Source organism: Lissotriton vulgaris, chromosome 8 (assembly GCF_964263255.1).
Source record: "Lissotriton vulgaris chromosome 8, aLisVul1.2, whole genome shotgun sequence".
NCBI lineage: Eukaryota > Metazoa > Chordata > Amphibia > Caudata > Salamandridae > Lissotriton > Lissotriton vulgaris.
In genome coordinates, this window is record NC_141696.1 from 1,377,332,150 (window position 1) to 1,377,356,704 (window position 24,555).

The window sequence follows — 24,555 nt, forward strand, 5'->3', positions numbered from 1 at the left end:
TGAGCGCGTGTGAAGGTTTTACCGATCAGTTAATTAGGGATCAGTACATCTGCAAGTGTCTGACAAGACTATTCAACAGAAATTATTATCTGTGGGTAATCCTTCACTAGCGGAAACTGTCCATACAGCAAAAAGCATTCACTTATCTAAAGTGTCAGTAAAAGAATTGGAGAAGAAACCGGAGGAGACTGTTGGGGCTGTCAGGTTCAGAGATCTTAAAGCTACGCAGGTGCCACGGTCAGAAAATAACATTTTCTATAAACAAACTGATTTCTGTTTTAGGTTTGGGAATACTTTCCATTCAAAACTAAACAAGTTTTGCCCTGCCAAAAATGTAATGTGCAAAAATTGTGGCAAATATGGCCATTTTGCTCAAATATGTCAAAGTGGTAAACATGCTGGTAGTGGGCAAGTGAACAGAGGTCAGAGCAGTATGGTTGGTGTTGCGAATGTAGCAGAGAGAAATGGTTATGGTTGTGAATGGCGAGTAACTCATCGTTGGGGATACTTCTACATGTGTTGATCCCTTGTGGATTCTGGCACAAGAATAACTATGATTACACAAGAGTCATTTGTAGAAACTTGGTGTGATTGACCTTTGAAACCCCCTGACAGAGCACCTGTTTCCTATGAAGGGCTTAGCTGGTTTCTTTGAAGACATTTTAGAGTTCAAGGGGAGGAAAATTCTGGGTAAGGTCTATGTGGCTATCAAAGGGTTGTCTATCTTAAGTTGGTTTCACCAAGGTTTGTTTCAAATTGTTCTCAGACCTGGTGCTAAAGAACAAGTTAGTGCGGTTAATTCTTCAAATTACACTGAAACCATAATTCAAGAGTACCCACAGTTTTTGATGGGGGTTTAGGCAAAGTTAAAGGGTTCACACATGAAATAAGAGTAAAAGATGGTGCTATCCCTGTGAAACATAAATTAGGGAGTGTTCCTTTTAGTGTAAGAGAGGGTTTGGAGAAAGAACCTAATGAGTTATGTGCTAAGGAGATTATAGAGCCCATCGAATCATCATTATGGCTTTCACCTTTGGTTGTGGACAGGAGGAAAAATGGGGGTTTACATGTCTGTGTGGATTTACACAGTCTAAATAAGAATATTTGGGTTGATTCACAACCCCTGCCAAAAATTACTGAGTTGTTGGCGATGACAAAAGGGTCCAATTGGTTCACGAATTTGGATCGTGCATCCGCTTACCACCAGGTGGTGTTGGATCCATCTTCAAGACATTTAACGACATTTGTGTCACCTATTTGTTCGTACCAATATTGTAGAATGCCATTTGCCCTAGCTGCAGCTGTTTTTCAAAGAATCATGAGTCAGATGTTGAGCAGTGTCACTGGTGTTGCTGTTTTCCAAGACAATGTCTTGATTTTTGGTGAGACCAGAGAGAGCAATGATAAGTTTCTCAAGCAGGTTTTAGGGATCATGTAGGACAAAGGGGTTGTTCTGAAAAGTAAAACATTTTTGTTCCTCAAGGAAAGAGTAAAATATGTTGGACATGTAGTGTCTCAACAGGGTGTGGAGTCAAGACTAGGTTTAGTCAAAACCATTATGGATTCGAGTCCATCAGTTGATAGGGTTGGTTTTAAGTCCTTCATTGGACTTTGTGAATTTTACTCAAGATTTTTACAAGATTATGCATCGAAAGTTAAGCCACTAACTAACATGTTAAAGAAAAAGGTACCTTTCAAATGGGACATGAGTTCTCAGGAGGTGTTTGGATCAAATCACAGTTGGTTGGTGATAGGATTCTCAGACCATTTGATCCAAACAAAAAATGTACCATCACCGTTGATGCTAGCGGATTTGTGTTGAGAGCTATTCTCACTCAAGACCACGGTGACACAGAAAACACCTTGGGCTATGCCTCCAGGGTATTGAGAGGGGCAGAAACAAATGTTTCTGGTATTGAGAAACAGCTGTTAGCCTGTTGGTGGGCCATCAGGAAATTCTATCCCTACATTTGGGAAAACCATTTTTTTTAGAACCGACCTTAGGGCCAGATGTAGGAAGCCTATTACCGGTCGGTAACAGCCGAAATTAACGAATTTCGTCCGTTACCGACCGGTAATAGGCTTTTCTGATGTAGGGGCTGAAATTAAGGATTTACCAAATTACAGAATCAGTAATTTAAGGAATCAGTAAGTTACCGAATTCTTAAATACCGATTCGGTAAATTACCGAATTCCTAAAGTAGGGAGCACTTAAATGAGTGCTTATCCCATGTTAGGATTCGTTATTTACCACCAACTACAAGTTGGTGGTAAATAACGAAAACCCCAAAAAAGCAATTTTATGCAAATTGCTTAAGTGCCATGTTGCATGCTCTTAGGGCATGTATGTGTGCCACATGTGCACCCATACACAATTGAGGGGTGCAACAGGGTGTCAAAGTGACACCCTGCCACTCTTCAATGTTTTCTCCCTTTTACCGAATCGGTATTTACCGATTCAATGGGAGGAGTAGGTTCTCAGGGTGGAGCATGCCAGGGAATGGTCGGAAAACGTCATTCTTTGGACACGACTTATAGATGATCTGTTCATTTTGTGAAATGGCACTACTGAATCAGCCCAGATATTTGTGTCAGAATTAAATAACAACACTTTAAATGTGAAATTTACTTTAACCATCAGTATTTCTGAGGTCTGTTTCCTGGATTTGGAGGTATTTGTGAAGAACAATAAACTACATACTAAAACCCATAGGAAACACAGCAGGGAACTCCTTCCTACACTCACATAGTTTTCACCCAAGTAAATTGAAGCAGAACATCCCATATGCGGAAGATGCAGTGAATCAAAAACATTGAGGGTAGCCCAGGAGCCCAGTATCCCAGGGGCAACTACAAGAAAGATTTGTCAAAATTGGTTACAGCTCCCAAGTATTAGGACAAGCCAAATACAAGGTTGAGGGAATTACCAGAGATGCATTCAGAATAGGGAGGATGAACTGCGGATGATCACTGGATTCAATGCCTATCATGCGAAGGTGAGAGATATAATGACAAGGCATTGGCACTTAGTGATGAGTGATTCAACACTAGGAAAAGAAGTATACGGCAAAGCCTTACTTACTTCCAGACGTGCTAAATCGATGTGTCAAGAACTAGTTGTGAGTAGTCCAGAAGTTATAGACCCTAAAGTTTGGTTGAGTGCCAGCCCTGGGTTCCTCAGATGTCACAAGTGCAAAGCTTGCAAATATGGTCTTAATGCAAGAGAGGTCCAATCACCATTATTGAAATGCCTATGGAGGATACATAACACCTACAATTGTAAGAGTGACCATGTTGTATATATTCTGCAATGTTCCTGCCACAAACTCTGTGTAGAGAGCACCATACACATGGTACATGTGAGGATTTTACAACATCTTAGGGCAGTGAAGAATTGTAATAAGCGTTATCGTGTTGATAGGCATAGGAATGAATGGCAATTACCGAATCGGTAAATACCGATTCGGTAAATACCGAATCTTAACGATTCGGTGATTTTTACCGAATAATTTGCTACATAGCATTTACCGATTCGAAAATACCGAATCAGTAAAATTTGGTATTTTTGAATTGGTAAATGCTATTTACCTACATCTGGCCTATAGTCCTTTAGCTTCCATTCTTTCAGGTGAGAAAATCAAGGAGCATACAGCTAGAATTGCAAGATTTTCAGCTAAATTGTTGCAATACAATGTTGATGTGGTATACTTACCTGGAATTAATAATGTAAGAGCAGATTTTCAGTCTAGTTTTCCAGTGACTGAGTCTGACACTGATATGGAAAAGGAGGAAGATCAGGATGACTGTTTTGTAGCCTTCATTGATGTTGAAGATATGTGTGCTATGAGTGAATCTGGGTGGAGGAGAGAGTTAGCAAGAGATTACATTATTGTGCAGGTCATCAAATATGTCAAAGAAGGGTGGCCTAGAAAGAAAAATGGAACGTATCAATTTCAGACCTTTGTAAAGGTTTCTCAGGAACATATGGTAGAACATGGTATTCTAATGCCGGGAGAGAGGTTGATACCCCCTGAAAGTTTGAGAACGAGATTATTGTGTGGTGCACATAAAGGACATTTGGGGAAAACTCTAACCAAACGCGGACTAAGTGGCTCATTACATACACAGGAAATTACCACCGCCAAATTAGGATGGTGGTGGGAATCCCAATGTGTCAGCGGCAGACGTAAGTCCATCCACCACGGTTCAGCAAGGTGGTCCATTTCTGCCCGCCTTGCAGAACCAGGACACAGGGCAGAATTGCGACGGTGCCTTGCAGGTACTGCCATAGGGATTACAGAATCCCTTTCCGTCTGTCTTATTGGGGTAGTCATCCCGCCGTAAAAAGACTGGGGGGGCCATGGTACCCCTTGCATTTGCATGCAACAAGTGGCAAGCACCTTGTGGTGCCTGCCAGGTGGTGCAGGGAAATGCTGTGCAAGCACTTTTGACATTGCATATGGTGCTGCAGCCAGCAGCACCGTCTGTAATGTCAAAAGCCAGTATGGCGACCGCATCCTAATATATGTGGTGAGACTGCCACACATCTGGCGGGCAGTCCCAGTACCGCAACGATGGCGGGCAGACTGATGTCCACCCGCCATCGTAATGAGCCCCTAAGAGAGGTGTTCTGGTAGCCACAGATGGACATTGGAGTTGATGATTTGATTGATAAGTGTGTGGTTTGTGAGGGTGCTGAGAAAGGCTTCAAAGTGAGGGTCCCACCCATGCAACTAGTCAATTTCCCAAGTAGACCGTGGGAAAAAATAGGTATCGATCTGATCCGTATCTTCACTTACTTCCTGCTTTTTCTAGATTTGCTGTGGTGCCTATTGATAATTACTCCAAGTGGCCTCAAGTTCGGTTTTTAGGTGAACCAATTTCTAAGAACATCATTGATTTTTTCAAAGACGTTTTCTTAAGAGAAGGGTTTCTGTCTTCCATTGTTTCAGATACTGGTATACAATTTGTCAGTGCTGAGTTTTAAAATTTTCTGAAACGGGGGTAATTGTTCACCACAAGAGTTCGCTATATCATCCCCAAACCAATGGCCTGGTAGAGCGTATGAAAGAGTTTTGAGCAACTGTGTCCAGTGGGCCATCGCCAGCAACTGTGTAGTACAAAATGCAGTATGGTCCATGCTTTGGTTCTACCACACAACTCCTCATTCTTCTACCAGAGTTTCACCTTTTGAACTTTTGAGATGCAGGAAGACTTCATCCAAAATTTGTCCAGGGTGGGTGTCAAAATGGGTCAAGAGGAATGTTATGGATGATGTGGATGAGTTTGTCAGGTTGAATGTGGGCAAGGCTCAAGAACAGCAAAAGAACTATTTTGATGAAAGGAAAAAACTGTTTCTCAAAAAATCATCATTGGTGATGCAGTGCATATTAAAACTCCTGTTCACACAACAAAGGGATGAATGAAGTTTTCAGAACTTGTAATTTTAGACAAGGTTTGTGGTAATGCTATTAGAGTAAATAACAAGAATTTGTGGAACATTGCCAGAGTGGTAAAGTTGAAGAATCAGCAATAGTATGATAAAATACCCAGTGTTGAAGGGCATTATGGGAGCTACATTAATAATAATTGTTTTGGTTCAGTATCCAAAGGAATGGATTAAGGTTGCTCTTTTCGTCCACATAGGAGCAAGTGACATTGCAATGTTACGATGAGATTTCGCTGAAATTATTTATCTTAGTTTTGTTTGCCATACATATATGTTGTTTTTTATGTTAGTGTTTTCAATAATAGTTTTCTTGATTTAGGTTTTTGGTTGTTTTCTTTAGTTTGATTGTATTGTGCGAAATTCTAGTTTTTGTTTTTGTTTTTCCACTGTGTTATTCTATTAAGCTGTTAGTTAGTGTTAAAAGAAAACTTCTGGAGGGAGAAGATAATGTAGTAGTTTGCTCTGGGTTGATGCTTCTGTCACCCAGCATTAGTAGGTGGAACTTTGTGTTTGTCAGTATTCTGTATTCTTATGGAATGTTAAGCTTGCGTTGTCTTCGTTGTGGGGTGTCTTCGAACTTGATAAGCTGCAGTGCAGTACCTGTTTGTTTTAACAATACACTTCACTGTTTACAACAACGAAGACTGGTCCACTTACTACAAAATCTGCAGTCAACTCCACCACCCACGTTCCTGTTAACATGCATTCTTTTGAAAGAGAAATTTAAAATGTATTAAAACATTTCTTTATTTGTTCTTCCATTTTTAGTTACAGACAACCAACCAGTATAAGTTACTGCTTTCAATAAAAATTGCATTTTAATGACATAGTAAACTTTGTTATATGAAAAATAAATGTGGGATTTTCTTAATAAAAAACGCATGTGCTTGTGTCCGTGTCTGGTGAAGCAACCAGAACTACTTGTTGACTTATGATCATTTTCTCTCTCTTTTGGAAAGGGGCGACCACTCGGTCCCCCCGAACGTATGGTGGAGTGCCCCGATCCCCCCGGGAGGCCATCTTGGGCGGGGGGCGAGTCCCGGCTGGTATGCCCGAAGCGGCGTAGCCGGGGCGCGCCTTTTCCCGCCCTGTAGGGGGTTGTCCTAGACGCTGACGCTGCCGGCCACGCCCCCGGGGGGCAGGCGGAGGCGGGTTTACGCCCGCCCGAAGACGGATAAAAGGAGCAACAAGCCAAGAAAGCATCCTCTTGTTCCTATGCTCTGAAGCTGCACCTCCCCGCTGCACGTGAGCTCGAGACGGAACGAAGAGCCAATTTTGAGCGTTGTAATCTTTCTCTTTGTCTTACAGATATCTTCGCTTGAGAATGCCGGGCAAGAAGGTCGGAAAGCGGGTCGGTACCGATCAGATGCTACGCATGCTCATAAAGGAAGTAGCCGATTTGAAGAAGCAGATGGCGGCTAGAGACGGGGAGGGAGGACCGGATCGAGTCATCGGACCAGCCTTGCCGGGAGTAGTCCCTAGCGGGAGAGGCAAGAGGTCAAAAGGGGGGCACTTGGGGGGGAAACCCCGGTTCCCGATACTCCACGTGAGGAGCCAACCTCGGTTCCGAAGGAGGGGCATCCGATCCCCGTGGTGGTCACCCCCGTGAACGGGGAAGATATGCCTCCCGAGTTGGCGGCGCAATTGGCAGCGTGGTTGGGGAAAGATAGTAAGGGCGCCACGGCTGACGACGCCCAGGCAGTAATGAGACAGCTGCGGGAATCCAGAGAGGCTGCGAAGGCACCATCTTCTGTTCCCCCACAGGTTCCGGCGGCTGAAAGTGCAGCAGGCCCAAGTTCGGCGGCAAGTGCTGGATCTACTTCAGGTAAGCGGCCATTGCCGATTGCGGGGGAGGGGTCTGTACCTTCTCGAAGGGAGAAGATGTCCCAGCATGTTCCACTGGAAATTAAGGAAATGATTTGGGCGGATAAGTATGTAAACATGTTTTCATTGCTTACCGACCATTACGAGATAGAGCATGTGAAGAGCCAAAAGGAGCTCATGCATCCGAGTGTTTGGCGCGCAAAAATGGCCGCCTTTAAGGTTGATGAAAACATAGGTACTTGGGGCAGAGCGTGGGGCATTTTTACCTCCATCATGGGTGAGCGCAGGCCCAAGTTGTTGACCGAGTTGCCTATTTATCAGTCACGTATCATGGAGTATTCCCTGACGTACGGGGGCAATCAGTGGTTCTGTTATGACAATCTTTTTAGAAAGGCTAAAGAGCACAACCCAGTTCTAACATGGGATTGTTTCGACTCTGTCTCGTGGCAGAAAATGGAGAGTTCAGGAATGTTAAAAGTGCCATTGTCAGGGAGTAATGGGGGTGAATCTTCCCACCAATCCTCTGGGACACCCTTTCGGACAGGTGCAGGTAACGAACACCACTCGAAGTCGAGTGGCAACACAGGTAAAAAGGGGATTTGTTGGAATTTCAACAGGGGAAAATGTACGAGGCCCCAGGGGTCATGCAAGTTCAGACATGAATGCGGGGGGTGTGGGCAGTCATCCCATCCTGAGTCCATGTGCAGAGCCAAGACGGGTGATAACGGTGGTAAGGGAAGCGCCAAACAGGTCTGAAATAGTCCGAGGGGCGCCTTTACCTACTCCGATTGATACCATGGCAATGATTCCTTGGCTCAACGAATACCCGGATCATGCTTCCGCTGGGGTGTTGCGGGACGGGTTTTCATATGGTTTCCGCATACCAGTGGGGGATTTTCAGGGTGTAGCAAACTGTAAGAACCAACTGTCGGCCTTGCAGTATTCGGCGGTGGTTCAGGTAAAGATTGGGAAGGAGGTAACTCGAGGTCGTGTTGCCGGTCCATTTGATTTGCCACCGGTTGCTAACTTTGTTTGTTCCCCTCTAGGGGTGGTCCCCAAGAAGGACCTGGGTGAGTTTCGGCTAATACATAACTTGTCAGCCCCACGTGGTCTTTCCGTGAACGATGCGATAGACCCGGAAGTGTGTTCGGTGCGGTACGCATCTTTTGATGAGGCCGTCGCCATGTTGAATCGCCTGGGGCCCGGGGCGCTGATGGCAAAATCGGACATCGAGTCAGCGTTCCGGTTGCTCCCGGTACACCCAGACGATCAGCGTCTCCTTGGTTTTATGTTTCAGGGTCGCTATTACATGGATAGATGTATGCCAATGGGGTGCTCTATATCTTGTGCCTATTTTGAGAAATTCAGTTGTTTTCTGCAATGGGTATTTACAAGGAAAACGGGTTTTCGGCATGTTATGCATTATCTCGATGACTTTCTCTTTTTGGGGGCAGCCGGGGATCCTGAATGTGGTAAGGCCTTACATGAATTTCGTGTTTTAATGAATCAATTTGGTGTGCCATTGGCGCCAGGTAAGACTTTGCTCGAGTTCCTGGGGATCGAGCTCGACTCAGTAGAAGGTTGTTTTAGATTACCCAGGGAAAAGGTGTTAAAATTTGGGACATCCCTTGAAACATGTATTCGTGCGACGAAAGTAAACCTGCATCAATTGCAACAAGTGGTGGGTCAGTTGAATTTTGCCCTGAGAGTGATGCCAATGGCCCGCCCCTTTTCCCGCTCGATTGCACAAGCCATGGTCGGCCTCAAGGAAGGACATCACCGCACGAGGCTCTCGGCAGAGGTTCGCCAGGACATGCGCATTTGGTTGGCATTTCTGGCGGATTTCAATGGTCGAATTGTCTGGAACAAACCAGCGGTGTCCTCCGAGGAGCTGGGGCTTTGGACAGATTCGGCGGGGAGTATAGGTTTTGGGGTCATATTTGGGACACAATGGTCGGCTCAAAAATGGCCGTCATGGTGGCACGAGTGCGGGCTGACGAGTAACATTGCTTTTCTCGAACTCTTCCCTATTCTGGTGGCCTTGAAAACGTGGCCGAGGGGTTCCGGGATCACTCTGTGGTGTTCTGGTCTGATAACATGACTGTGGTTGAGTGTATCAATAGTCAGGCAGCACGTTGCAAATGGATTCTGAGACTGCTCAAAGAAATTGTGTTATTATGTATGCAGTTGAATGTGCTCTTTAGGGCAAGACATGTCCCGGGGGTACTGAACCAAGCGGCTGATGCACTTTCTCGTTTCCGTATGCAGGCCTTCTGGGGTTTTCTGCCCACAGCGGACCCGGTGGCGGCACCCTTTCCCGAAGCTCTCTGGTCTCTCGGTGCCCCGAACTACAAAACCTTGTGGGAGAGAGTTTAGCACCCCGGACAAGGAAGGCATATGAAGGGGCGTTCCGTTCCTATTGGTCCTTTTTGGGATCTGCTAGGGGGGAGCTTTGGGGACAGGAAGAGCTTGTCGTAAAATTCTTGCTGTCTTTACATCAGGCAGGCAAATCAGTAGCTACGGCCCAGAGGCATCGGGCCGCCATTTCCTTTATGGCAAAGGCTCATGGGATTCAGGACCCGACAGCGTCTTTCGTGGTGCAGAAAGCGCTACGTGGCAACGCCTTGAGGGTCGCAGAGTGGATGAGAGGCACCCGATAGGTCTGGATAGGTTGGCCCTGTTATTTTCCGTACTCCCTGCAACATGTTCATCCCAGTATGAAACTGTGTTATTTCGAGCCGCATTTGCGCTAGCATTCCATGGGGCTATGCGGGTAAGCGAACTAGTGGCAAAGAACAAGCGGGATACGATGGGGGGACTGTGCCTGGAGCACATCCGGGTCAAGGTCGAGACGATGACTGTCTCGTTTTTCAGGTCAAAAACCGATCAGGGTGCGATTGGGGACTGCATAATCATTCAGAGGGTTCCCGGGTCTTCCATGTGCCCTGTTGTTTGCGTAGAGGAATATTTAGCGCAGAGGGTGGCATCATGGGGGGGGACCTTGTTGAGACACGCTGACGCCACCCCGCTGACGAGGTTTCAGTTCCGGCGGGTGCTGGCGATGTCAATTTCGGCCGCGGGCTTGAACCCCGGCGAGTTCGGGACCCACTCCTTCCGGATAGGGGCTGCTACTGAGGCTACAGCCAGGGGTCTGAGTGTTGAAAAAGTAAAGCGTTTGGGGCGTTGGTCCTCGAACTGTTACAAAAGGTATGTGCGGTTGCACATGTTGTGAAGCTGTAATGATGTACTCATGCTTCTTGTTTTTGTTTGGTTTTCAGTTGCGCAACCTTACGAGGCGGGGCGGACTGTGCAGTCGACCCGACACCTGGGAACCAGCGGTCAGACATCACCGGCTGCGGAAAGAGAGGTGTGGGTCATGGGCCACTCATACGTGAGACGTGCCGCAGACGTATTCAAGGCAGGTGACATGATTCACATGGGTAACCTTCTACGGAAGGGACGGGCTCTGTATTGACCAGTTTCAATCCTTTTTCGAGGGTTTGTTAGGGCGGACAAGGTCACCGCCGTCTATAATCATAGTCCATCTTGGGGGTAATGATTTGGTGACCACTGGTAGACGACTGCTTCTCGAGGCAATGCTTTCCACTGTAAGTTGGTTGGCGAGAAGAGTTCCAGGGTGCACCATTGCATGGTCCCATATGATTCCACGTAAAATGTGGCGGGGGCCATTTCAGTTTCTGCTCTGAACCACTCAGTGAAGAAGGTAAATAACAAGTTGGGTAGATTGTTTCGTTCAAGTACACTGCATTCTATCCCGCATGGTTGTATCAAGGGGGACAGTATGTATTTGGGAGATGGGGTCCATTTGTCCCGGATGGGGAATGAGTTACTCATAGGAGACCTCATTGCTTGGCTGAAGAGTTTAAAACATGACCTTTAGGTAGGAGTTTTGTGGGGGGTCCGGATAGCCGGTCAACTATCCGGCCTGTGGCGGTAAGGTCATGATCGGTGAGCAGTAATTGAAAGATCCCTATGGGGGGGCGTCACCCATTACGGATGGGAGCGCTCGGGGGAGGTGGCCATTGGCCCCTCAACGGGGAGGCGGTCCCTTCTAAGGATGGGCCGCCGGAAGGAAAGGAAAGGCGGTCAAGGCCCCTTCCTGGATAGGAGGGGCTACGGGCCCTCCTGGGGAATTTCCCGGGGCCAGGACATCTGCGACGGCAGATGGGTAAGTTGTGTGGGGTTCGGGAGGGGGTTTACGCTACCTTTTAGACACCTCACACGAGTCCTCGGACGACCGTTAAATGGCGTCGAGTCCATTGGGGCCCCCGTCAAGTCAAAGGGAAATTGGTAGATGCACTTGAGGTACGCCTCTGTGCGGTCGCCCCCCCTCACAAGTGAGGGGGGTATTTTCTGGTTTAGGGATCTGACACCGGTTACGACCTTGCCGTTGGCCCTTAACGTTAGGATGTACAATTTCAAGTCAAATGTTTTGTAGGATGTTAGTTCGGCTAGGAGAACCTTTGTATTAGAGATCTGTTAAGGTTAGCCAAACATCGTAATGTGGAAATGAAATTGTACATAATATGAAACTGTTATTTTAATGTTTTAATTTTGTTTCATATTTTAATAAATACGGCCGGGAGGGTCACTCCCTCCCGCCTTCCAAAAGTTCAGAACAGTTTCCAGTTTCCCATCCTTGGGGATTGCGTCGAGAGGGGGTGGCGGGTATCTCTGCCATATGGAAAGGGGCGACCACTCGGTCCCCCCGAACGTATGGTGGAGTGCCCCGATCCCCCCGGGAGGCCATCTTGGGCGGGGGGCGAGTCCCGGCTGGTATGCCCGAAGCGGCGTAGCCGGGGCGCGCCTTTTCCCGCCCTGTAGGGGGTTGTCCTAGACGCTGACGCCGCCGGCCACGCCCCCGGGGGGCAGGCGGAGGCGGGTTTACGCCCGCCCGAAGACGGATAAAAGGAGCAACAAGCCAAGAAAGCATCCTCTTGTTCCTATGCTCTGAATCTGCACCTCCCCGCTGCACGTGAGCTCGAGACGGAACGAAGAGCCAATTTTGACCCACCCACCAGCCCCTGAGGACAGCCAGTTGTTTTGAATAAAGTTTTGATGTGGTAACTCTATTTCTTGCAGGTTGTGATGATTGTCGTGTTATTTTTGAATATGCAATAAAGAATGGTCATCTACAGTATGTTTTTTCAAATAAAGTAATTCTGCACTAGTATTGATCAGTAATCATACGTGAAATGGTTATGGTTGTTTTGTAATTGAGTGATTTTAGTTAAATTGTCGTATTTATTTTGGTCGGGCGGTAAGGTCATGATCGGTGAGCAGTAATTGGAAGATCCCTATGGGGGGGCGTCACCCATTACGGATGGGAGCGCTCGGGGGAGGTGGCCATTGGCCCCTCAACGGGGAGGCGGTCCCTTCTAAGGATGGGCCGCCGGAAGGAAAGGAAAGGCGGTCAAGGCCCCTTCCTGGATAGGAGGGGCTACGGGCCCTCCTGGGGAATTTCCCGGGGCCAGGACATCTGCGACGGCAGATGGGTAAGTTGTGTGGGGTTCGGGGGGGGGGGTTTACGCTACCTTTTAGACACCTCACACGAGTCCTCGGACGACCGTTAAATGGCGTCGAGTCCATTGGGGCCCCCGTCAAGTCAAAGGGAAATTGGTAGATGCACTTGAGGTACGCCTCTGTGCGGTCGTCCCCCCTCACAAGTGAGGGGGGTATTTTCTGGTTTAGGGATCTGACACCGGTTACGACCTTGCCGTTGGCCCTTAACGTTAGGATGTACAATTTCAAGTCAAATGTTTTGTAGGATGTTAGTTCGGCTAGGAGAACCTTTGTATTAGAGATCTGTTAAGGTTAGCCAAACATCGTAATGTGGAAATGAAATTGTACATAATATGAAACTGTTATTTTAATGTTTTAATTTTGTTTCATATTTTAATAAATACGGCCGGGGGGGTCACTCCCTCCCGCCTTCCAAAAGTTCAGAACAGTTTCCAGTTTCCCATCCTTGGGGATTGCGTCGAGAGGGGGTGGTGGGTATCTCTGCCATACTACAATGTACCATACAGGCAAGTCAGACACTGAAGTAACACTTAGATCTAAAGCATAGAATGTCAGCCCATCTTTACTACACTCCTTCCCCTTAGTCTCTCTGTTTGTAGTTTCTTTATGTTCTTTTTTTGTATTGCTCTTTATCATACATCTTCCCATATGACATGGCACATTTTCGTTAGTGATACTCACAATGCTATAGGTTATACATGTGCATATTGTAAACTCAAATGAAATCATAGTCTTACCAGAAAGGTATTAGCCTGAAAGTAATCAAAATTAACTCGCTATACTCCCAATGGGATTTCTTCATGGTGAAAGTTGGAAGAAGCATAGGAAGAAACCTGATTCAAGCAACGGCTTTATTCTTTAAAAACATTTTCGTAAAATCTATAGATTGCTCAACTTACTGTGATCAAACGAGCAAACTATCTGCTGAAAATCTCTAAAAGAACATTAGTAAGTCCATGGGTATGTGAAAGTGATGAAAATATACTTTCTAATATTTAAGTACACATTAGGATATGTTAAATAAACAGAGCAGAGCATCTGTAAACATTAAGAGCACGTATTGTTTGCATTGCAATGACAGCATTGTTTTAGCCAAAATCTACATATCCTGCACATAGTGTTTCTTACAATAACAGTAGAAGTCTTTGGCTACAATCCAACATTGTAAACACATCACTGTAGTCATATCGAAAATAGCAGCACAATTCTTTAGTCATACTACATAACTCAGAAAGGAATGTTCTACAGTTGTTGTCATGTTTATAATTACAAATGTGAATGGCTTCTCAGGTAATAAGGTTCTCATGCAAAAGATTTTCAGTGGTAATTTGACCCCAAATCCCCATTGACATATGGCTACTCCAGTCATGCAAGATGCTCTATATCATTTCATCAATAGGTGTCTTCATACGTATTACTTGAAAGCTGCAACATTTTTCTTATTTACAGACAGTGGCCCTTTCTTGGACAGTCTAATATATGGATGCCATTGATTTCACTTGATGGAAGGGTCAATGTACATCGTTGTGATATTGTTTTGTGAGATTGTTTTCCTCGACTTGAGACTATAACCCATACATTCCCTCTCACATATTGCCATTCTCCTTCTTGGTTCTAACCAATTACCCAAAACTCAAATTAATGAGACTATAGGGGCGATTAACAAAACTTCATCTATGACATATTTTACACACTCTTACATGTGTTTGTGAATCAGCCAGAAAACGTCCAACTCTCTATTAGTATCTCTATTAGTAAAACTGCAAAGTGGTCACAGTCCTTTCTATTTGTGCTAATTATCGATGTGCATTGAAAAAACAAATGCTTCCAAATAATAATCACATTCCAAATTAAAATGTGATTAATCACTTCAAAAAAACGTTTGATATATTTATTTTCTCAACATTGTTGGCACTAGTTACATTTTAAATCAGAGGAATCATAAAAGGAAACATTGGGAATGCTAGTTCTATATTGTGTATATTAAAATAATGGTAGTTTCTGAAAGACGCTCATTTGTATGTGCTAGCAATTTGTTGCAGACAAGTGTTTTATCCTAATAACCCAGAGCCTGTATTTGTTCTTCAAAAGGAGTTACTACAATAGGCATGCAAAGAATTGAACTGAGGCTTCTATTACCTATACAACAGACCTTCTCTGATCCATGTGTTATATCATGGATTACACGTGGTGGATGGTACAGTGATATTCTTGCAAACCTTTTCAGAAAATATCACAAAATGTGTCTATGAGAAGTGTAAGTACATTACTTACTGAATCAAATAGTGGAGTATCACCGGCTTTACCAGTCAGGAGCTGAAGTGGAAAACAAAACATCGGTGAGTGTGGTTGCACAAACAAATCATTCTTTCCACAAGTGTTGCTTTTCTGGTCTGGCTTAGGCACATATTTTCCTATTTTGTCAGTTTTGTGCAAATAAAAGTAAAAACAAACTATGAAATAAAACATTCATATACACATCCATAGAGGGGCTTTAGGTCAGCCCTCTTCATCCATCGGTCTGCTCAACAGATATTCACATTTTGCTTCCCCATAGCACACGCCTTGTTCTTGGTGCAAAAAGAAAATATTGTGTTTCCTATGCAGTAAAGCTAAAAAAAGATTTCCATATATTTATGGGTACACCTGCCTGCTAGGATGCAGCTGCCTTGTTGTAATTAAATGATTTATGATTTTTTTGTAATTTAATTTTTTAATCACAAGTACATGGCTATATATATTAATTTGAGTTTTAGGTATACAAGGGGCCTTGGGCATCATTTAGTAGGAGGGAAATAACAAATACATTTGTGTATCTCACAATTAATATACATAGTTTGCACTTGTTATATTGGGGTGTATTGACAACTGCATAGAACTTGACTAATACATAATAGATAGCGTGCGATTAAACCCTGGTAAGACTTTTTGTTGTTTTATGTATTTTGCATTATATACTGTGAATCATTTTCCAAAACGTTACAGTCATTACAATAATTGTGGGATTTACCAATGTATTGGTTCTTTTCCTCCTACACAGCACTATATATATATCTCGGCAAGGAAGCAGCTGGATGTTGGATTTTGTTAGGTGAATTTTAATGAAGAATGAGACACTAGTGGCAAAGATTGAATAAAAACTTTATTTTATTACTGCACAGTCATGGAGAAGAAAGACAAATAATAGAAAAAACAACAAAAGAAAGAAACACATATTGAGAGACCGCAAGAAAGTTAAGTCTTTCCACGCTGGTGATCGGTTGTTGTAAAGTCCTACCAACTTCAGTGTGCTCTAGTTACTGTTCCTGAAGCAGAGCGACCCTGTTATTAATATATAATATTGCCCTGGTCCATGTGGGCTTAGTGGGTTGTCCTTGTTACATATCAGATGTCACATTTAGGTGGCAGCATGTTTTTTTCCATCTTTTTATTTTTGTAATCATATCCTTGCAGGAGGTGATCGAACAAAGACATTGAGTGTGCTAGAAATGAAATGCATTATCAAATTGGACAGTAAAGTCCCCAATGGGCTCAATAAGGACGAAGACTTACATTCGAGTCTGTAAATTGATCAGGGCACTGTTTTAATATTTTCAGAACAAATTAAATGTGGGAAGCAATATCCATTCGTCATGATCACAAGCTGAATTTTTTTTTCTACAAACCGTTGGTTGTTGATCAAATTGTCTCTGAATTGAAAAAAATAATTTTTGGGGGGTATATGTCAATCATGTTATAATATTTGTTACATGAATGTTTTTAATATCAATGTGTGGGGACAAGAATAGCAGATTTCTTGAAATACAGTTCTCACATAGTTCAAATGAGAGTAAGCACTATGCAGATAAGATAATCTTGAATTTCTTGCACATAGAGACTTTATTGAATCATGAAACAAAATATGATTGAATTTGAATAAGTTGGAATAATTAGGCGCAATTAGTCGTAGGAAAGAATACTATAATTAAGCTACTTTGTTGTAATGATTGTTATAGGATGATTTCCAAACGAGTAGTCTAAATGCTTTGAACTCATGAATTAAGGAAAAAGGATAAGAGATGCAATACTGAACAAGTAGTGAATTGTAAATAAGTATGAACTTCATACAAACAAGATAATTTATTGAGTCTTCTATGTTTACTTTTGTGAACAACTTGAGGACGTAAAACAGTGTCAGAAGCGTGGGCTTGTCAAGTGACAAAGAAAGCAGAGTCAGTCGAAACACGTTATGGTGGACGAGTTCCAATAAATGAGGCAAGACAAATCTGCGGTTGGTGCCTGCCTCAATCTATTTTAGAATTGTGTGGATTGCTAAGGCAATATATATATATATATATATATATATATATATATATATATATATATATATATATATATATATATATATATATATATATATATATATATATATATATATATATATATTACCTACTGGCTATCGCCAGTAGGTATATATAGTTAGGAATAATTCCCTATGGGATTTCTGAAAATTCTATGTCTAATAACTTTGGCGTTTGTGGACGGAATCGGCTGAAATTTTCAGGAAAATGGCACATTTTGTTTCTGAGCAGCCCCTGAAAATTTGGTGGGGTTTCGTCAAGGGGGGGCTGAGAAAAAAGGGGGGTCCCAAAACGCGTTTTTTGCATTGAGTTTTCCATAGGGCGGTTGGACTCACTTTTAGCTCGAACGGCTGAATGGATTTGCACGAAACTTGGCAAAATTGTAGGGACTGTTAGCCCGATGTGCCTTTGCTAGGTCTCAATATATGTGCGTCAGTGGATTTTGAGAAATTAACGTTTAAATCAAGATATATATCTGTAACAGCGCTCCGGGCAGCGATCCGGTCCGCTTACTTTTCGCGTTTCGGAACTTTGCGTGCAGAAAGCTGATTGGCTCTCCGGTGTCTGTCAACATTCTAAACAGTCCGGAGCGGCCGCCATCTTGTCCCTCGGTAGGATCGAGAGAGAAGAAGAGGTGAAAAACGAAAGGGGAATTTAATGAAAGGGGGCAAGGTATCCCCCTCTTGACCCCCTAGGAATGTTGTTGGGGTTATTAAAGGGTCCCGTGGGGAAAAGAAAAAAAAAATTATTTTTCACGGTAGAAGCGCTTCACGGGCCGTGAACTGGGCCGCAAACTGGTAGCGAAACGGGAATTCGCCATTTTGTGCTTCGTTTTAATTGTTTAGAGATAAAAATTATCGCCGCACATCGGCCACAATGCATGAGTATCGTTGAAAAGTCAGCGATATTCATGCATTATCCAGCAAATGCTCTTAGCCGTGTTATCCACCTTCCATTGGATAACATGGTTAAAAACTGCTCTGTGCGTGAGCTTTTTTTTTTTTTTTTTTTTTTGCTGCGTGACGTTTGTTAACGTTCGATTCGATGGAAATCAGGAAGTGTTGACCACCATTTTGTCACTGCGAGTAAATATTTTGTTATAAATGAATCCTTATTGAAAAACATTGTCTGCGCCATCTTGCCTTTTTGTCCAATGCCACAATTTTGTCGTGCACGGCAGCCATTTTAGATGCCTTGACCAGGCCCACTCTCTGCACGCCGCCGATCCTCAGCATGGCTTCCCACCCTCGCAAGCATCTCCCCCACGCACTGGTCATCCCCGCTCTGTCTCTCATGCATGGGCCATATACTTCCCCCCATCTGCGCTGCTCTTCTCTGAGAATCACACCCTGTGCCCTCCCGACACCTCTCTTTCACCCTATTCACTACCGCACCCTCTGACACTCCTCTTCCTCTGTGTCCGATTGTCCAGGCCGGACCTAGGCTATCACCTACCCCTGCGGATGTAGTTTATGGCCCCAGCTGTAGAGAATTCAGACATGCCAACCCTCCCGATTCAGGCGTGTGACTACTGATTTCAGTGCTAGTCTCCCGCCTCCCGATTTCTGCAAGCAAAAACTCGGGGGCATATTACCAACAACTAGCGATAATTTTTGTCTCTTATTTGTTTAGAGACAAAAATTATCGCCGCACATCGGCGATTTTTATCGCAGATAAACCTTGCTATTATCGCAGAAAAGTCAGCGATATTCATGTATTATCGAGCAAATGCTCTTAGCCATGTTATCCACCTCCCATTGGATAACATGGCTAAGAACTGCTCAGGGCAGGTGTTAGATTTTGGAGATATTCGCGCTTAGCGCGAATATCTCCAAAAGTTGGTAATAGGAGATAGCGATGTTAGGGACTGTTTCCAGTCGCTAACATCTTGGCACGCCCGCTTTGCATGTCATTAGTGATAAGTATCACTGACATGCAAAGCGGGGCCCAAGATGGTCGCTATCTCCTTTTAGCTGTCACTAACTGGTGTTAGCGACAGCTTGGTAATAGGGAGATATTTTTATCTCCGCTTTCTTGGCTTTTAAAGCCAAAAAAGCGGAGATAAACCCCCTTGATAATATGCCCCACGATTCCTTGGGGGTTTCAGCTGACAGGGCTTGGTATTGTGTTACATGGTAATTTTTCCAGGAAACGTCAGAGGGTCGATGCAGGGGTTCTAGAAGAGGTGATAAACCATTTAAGCCTCATGAACAAGCGCATGGTCTTTTAAAGATTTGTGAAGTACTCGGGGCGGCGGTGTGTGTGTGCCCTCTTTCAGGAGCGGGCGGGGGGGCACTGCCAGCAACTTGCCAGGTCAGGTAGTGTTCAACATGTGCATCACCCTTTCTCTGCCTGCTATTGCGCTCCATGCTTCGGAAAGGTAAGAAAAAGAACGTGCATTTGAGTTTGAAATGTCCGATCCTGCAGCAGCACACTTCCAAAGCCCACACATGACAATAACCCGATTCAAGGCCCCATTCACCCGTTTTTAAAAAAATAGATAACACTCCAACAAAGTAAGATTATAAAACTTTATTAACTATTAACTATAACGAACGGAACAAAAACTAAAAACATTTAAACATTTTTCAACACAAAAAGCAACAATGGTTAGAAGCTGTCTTTTGTGCGAATAGTCCCAAGGCAGCACAACGTGCAGAGTTCTGGACGGCACCCAGGTGATGTCGCCTGGGTGCCGCACTGGTTTTGGGATCCTACAATGCAGCACAGAAAAACAGCGTGGGGCGTCCCGGGTGGTGCGGGGGGAGGCCTCGTCAGTAGCGGTCTGTTGTGCGAATAGTCCCAAGGCAGCAGAACGCGTTGAGATGTTGATGGGACTGTGTCCAGTGTCACATGGCTGACACAACATGTACGACAGGCACCCAGGTGATGTCCAGTAAACTGCCGCACTGGTTTTGGTATCCTACAATGCTGCTCCGAAAATTGGCGAGCGGCGGCCCGGGGGTGGGGGAGGCGGCGTGAACGGGCCTCCCCAGGTGGCGGCCATCTAGCTGAGTTGCGCTCGCTTTTGCGGCTACAGCGTCTCGCTCACCATGTTGTTGAGTTGCTTCCACTCTTGCAGTGCAGCGATAGGCGGCTGCCACATGGCTCTTAAAATGGCGGACGGCTCCTCGGTTTTGGGCCTGGTCCACTGAAATGGCCCTGGGACACCTTGGAACTCGGACGCTTGCCTGCTAGGGCTTGGGCTCCATTCTCGAAAAGCGTCCCCTCAGCCGTGAAGATTCTACAAAAGTTTGGGGGCCCCCGACTCCCGCAGGCTTCCGGTGGGGAGCGGCTGCCATGATTGCTCGCGGAATGACCACGACAGTGCCACGAGATGGTGGTGCTCTCATGCTGACGCCAGTTTCAGTCTGAATGATCCAGAAACAAGGTGGGGCTTTCATCGTTTGGGAAAAAAAAATGTTCTAAACCAATGAAAAGTGTTATTTTTAGGTCATATGACCAAGCCTTCCATCTTTAGGAAACCAAAAGTAAAATGAACCAATGAAAAGTTTTATAAACAAGTCACATGACCTGTTATGCGGTATAGGGCTACAAAAAGCGTAGAAAATCCGTTGGCACGTGAGGCGGCGTCAGTAGCGGACCGATGTGCGAATAGGCCGAAGGCAGCACAACGCGCCGAGATCCGGATGGCACCGAGGTGGTGTCCAGCAAATTGCCGCACTGGTGTGGCCATCCTACAATGCTGCGCCGAAAGACGGCGTGTCCAGCTGAGTTGCGGTCACTGCTGCGGTACAGTGACTCGAACGCGCCGAGATCCGGATGGCACCGAGGTGGTGTCCAGCAAATTGCCGCACTGGTGTGGCCATCCTACAATGCTGCGCCGAAAGACGGCGTGTCCAGCTGAATTGCGGTCACTGTTGCGGTACAGTGACTCGAACGCGCCGAGATCCGGATGGCACCGAGGTGGTGTCCAGCAAATTGCCGCACTGGTGTGGCCATCCTACAATGCTGCGCCGAAAGACGGCGTGTCCAGCTGAGTTGCGGTCACTGTTGCGGTACAGTGAGTCGAACGCGCCGAGATCTGGATGGCCCCGATGTTGTGTCCAGCAAGTTGCCGCACTGGTGTGGCCATCCTACAATGCTGCGCCGAAAGTCGGCGTGGGGTGCCCCGTTGGCTTATGAGGGGATGTCAGTAGTGGACCGATGTGTGAATAGGTCGGAACCAGCACAAGGCGCCAAGATCCGAACGGCAAGTCCTGGATGTTGAGTGCCTCAGTTGAGAGTTCTGAGCAGTGCTTGTAAGACTATCTGAAGTTTATTATAAGAATCAGAGTAAGTTGAAGACTGTCTGAAGCTTATTTGCACCTTTTGCAGCTTCACTATTGCCCAAGGTGGTGTTCAGCGGAACTTTTTTCCTTTTCCTTTCTGCTTCTTTTCCTACAATCCGTTTCATCTGAAGACACGACCAGGTCCCTGAATGTGTGTAGGGGGACGCTATTGAGTGAATGAAAATGGCGGCTTGTCCAGCTGAATTGCGGTCACTGTTGCGGTACAGTGAGTCGAACGCGCCGAGATCCAGGACCGATGTGTGAATAGGTCGGAACCAGCACAAGGCGCCAAGATTCGAATGGCAAGTCCTGGATGTTGAGTGCCTCAGTTGAGATTTCTGAGCAGTGCTTGTAAGATTGTCTGAAGCTTATTTGCATCTGCTGCAGCTTCACTATTGCCCTTGTGTGGCCAAAGGTCGCACATGACATAGGCGGCCGGCTCCCGAGGTCCGGCGGAACTTTTTGCCTTTTCCTTTCTGCTTCTTTTCCTACAATCCGTTTCATCTGAAGACACGACCAGGTCCCTGAATGTGTGCAGGGGGACGCTATTGATTGAATGAAAATGACGGCTTGACACAAAGCTGACTCAAGCGTTACTGTTGATGCTATACAGACAAAAATTGGTTTTCAGTTTGTACATTCTTCATGTTTTTTTTTTCCATCCAAGTCTGATTAAGAGTTTGTAGAAAAATGGCTTCAGATTTTCCACATACTACTCTTCAACATTCTTCCTAAATGTAACAATGTGAAACTCACTAGGAGAACGGCTGTTTCTGTTTCCTTTCAAAATGCTGCCAACAATATTTTCTGAATGGAAGACACCATCTTGTAGCATAAAGGGCCGAAAGGGGTTCTGGTCTGGCCGATGGTTGGTGGAGACATTTTGACTATATCTTGGACCTGCCCGGCCTCGCCCAAAATGGCGCCGGTATAAATGGGACTCGTAACTCCTTGCCCGCAAATGTATATCTAGAAAATGTTATTGTAAGTGGCCCTGTCCTATTTTAATTACAAAATGTATGTCCACCGATTCCGCAACTGTTAGACACCTTAGTTCTTGCAACCTAATGGCCCGCTCGTTACGTTCCTCTACAGTGTAAATGTCTCCTCATCATATACGATTTCAGTTTGCTCCGTGGCCGGCCCACGTGGTTATAGGCCCGTATTTGTATACTGACATTTTCACAATAAAGGTTTTTAAAACAAAACACGGTAGTAGTATTTACATTGGTAAAGTTTTTACTTTTAGTCACTGTTTTCGAATCAGTAAAAGGCAAGTGAAATAAAGCAGTCCAATTACATGACGGATAAAAGGTATAATATGTAGGAACGCAGTAAAGATAAATGGTCAAGGGCAGTTGTGTTTTTCATGTCTGCAAAATAAAGTGATCGATAAGAATCTGATAATCAGGCGTATCGGCGACTAAGACAGCAGGCCGAATCTCTTTTACTCAACGGTTCCGTCATGGAAGGAAGAAACGCCCTTTTTCTCGAAAAAGGAATATATTTTACTTGCAAGACAGTTGTAAATTTTCCGGGAAAGTACATTAGCCTGGAATATTATAACATATGTTTGAAAAAAAAATATTCGAAAACAATAAAAAGCGTAATTTTTAGGTCATATGACCAAGCTTTTCATCATTAAATTAACAAAAGTAAAATGAACCAATGAAAAGTTTTATTAACAAGTCACATGACCTGTTATGCTTACGTTACGCGCTGCGCGCTGCGCCTCGGATCACTTCCGGGTGCGCTAACGCGGCGTGTCATATAACGCATTACGCGACAACGTAGGTCAAGAATATAGTCAAAATGTCTCCACCAACCAGCGTTCAGAACACAACCCCTTTCAGCAGTCCAAAAAGTTCTGTTAAATGACAACAGAGGGGACAGGCAACAAGAACCATCAGTCAAAGAGGGGAGGGCAAGTTCTTCTCTTCCGGGTCATGTTGGGGCGCTACCGGAACTGATCGAATTGGTAGTCTACAGTGTTTCTGGATGTTTCAGACTAAAGCTGGCATCAGCATGAGACCACTACCATCTCGTAGCTCCGTCGTGGCCATTCCACGAGCAATCATGGCAGCCGCTCCCCACCAGAAGCCTGCGGGAGTCGGAGGCCCCCAAGACTTTTGTAGAATCTTCACGGCTGAGGGGACGCTTTTCGAGAATGGGACTCAAGCCCTATCAGGGAAGCGTCCGAGTTCCAATGTGTCCCAGGGCCATTTTAGTGGACCAGGCCCAAAACCGAAGAGCCGGCCGCCATTTTGAGAGCCATGTGGCAGCCGCCTATCGCTGCACCGCAAGAGCGGGAGCAACTCAACTACATGGTGAGCGAGACGCTGTAGTCGCAAGAGCGGGCGGTAAACAGCTGAATGGCGGAAGAGGCACAGTGTAGCAAAAGCGGGCGGAATGGCAACTAAAACGGTAAAGGGGCGCCCCACTACAGCTTGTCTTCAGGTGAAACGGATTGTGGGACAAGGTCCAGAATTAAAGAGTCATCAAAAAGCAAAAAGTTCCGCCGGACCCCGGGAGCCGGCCGCCTATGTCGGGGGCGATCTCAGGCTACACCAGTGCTATAAGACTTGGGGAGGGTGTCGGAGCCAAGCGTCTTATCCGAGTCCATGGCCATCACACCGCCCCTCAGGGGCCTCCGTCAAGCTGTTTAGGAAGGTAACATATCACATTGTTTTCTAATGCAGTCAGGTCCACAAACGACACTCACTTACTTTGAGAATAGTGAAGCTGCAGTAGGTGGAAATAAGCTTCAGACAGTGTTACAAGCACTGCTCAGAACTCTTAACTATGGCACCCAACATCCAGAACTTATGCTATTTGAGAATGTCAGTGACATCGAAGCAACTCAGGGACCAAAACCATTAACGTACTTTCACGTATGAAAATCTTACTTGGGGAGGGGGCAGGAGCGAAGCGCCCCCTCCCAGTCAGCGCCACCACACCGTATGTTGAAAATTTGAAGCCATCGTTCTACAAAGTCAACCAAACTTGGATTGAAAAATCTAGAAAAATGTACAAACTGAAAACCAGTTTTGGTCTGCTTAGCATCAGTAGCAACGCTTGAGTCAGCTTTGTGTCAAGCCGGCATTTT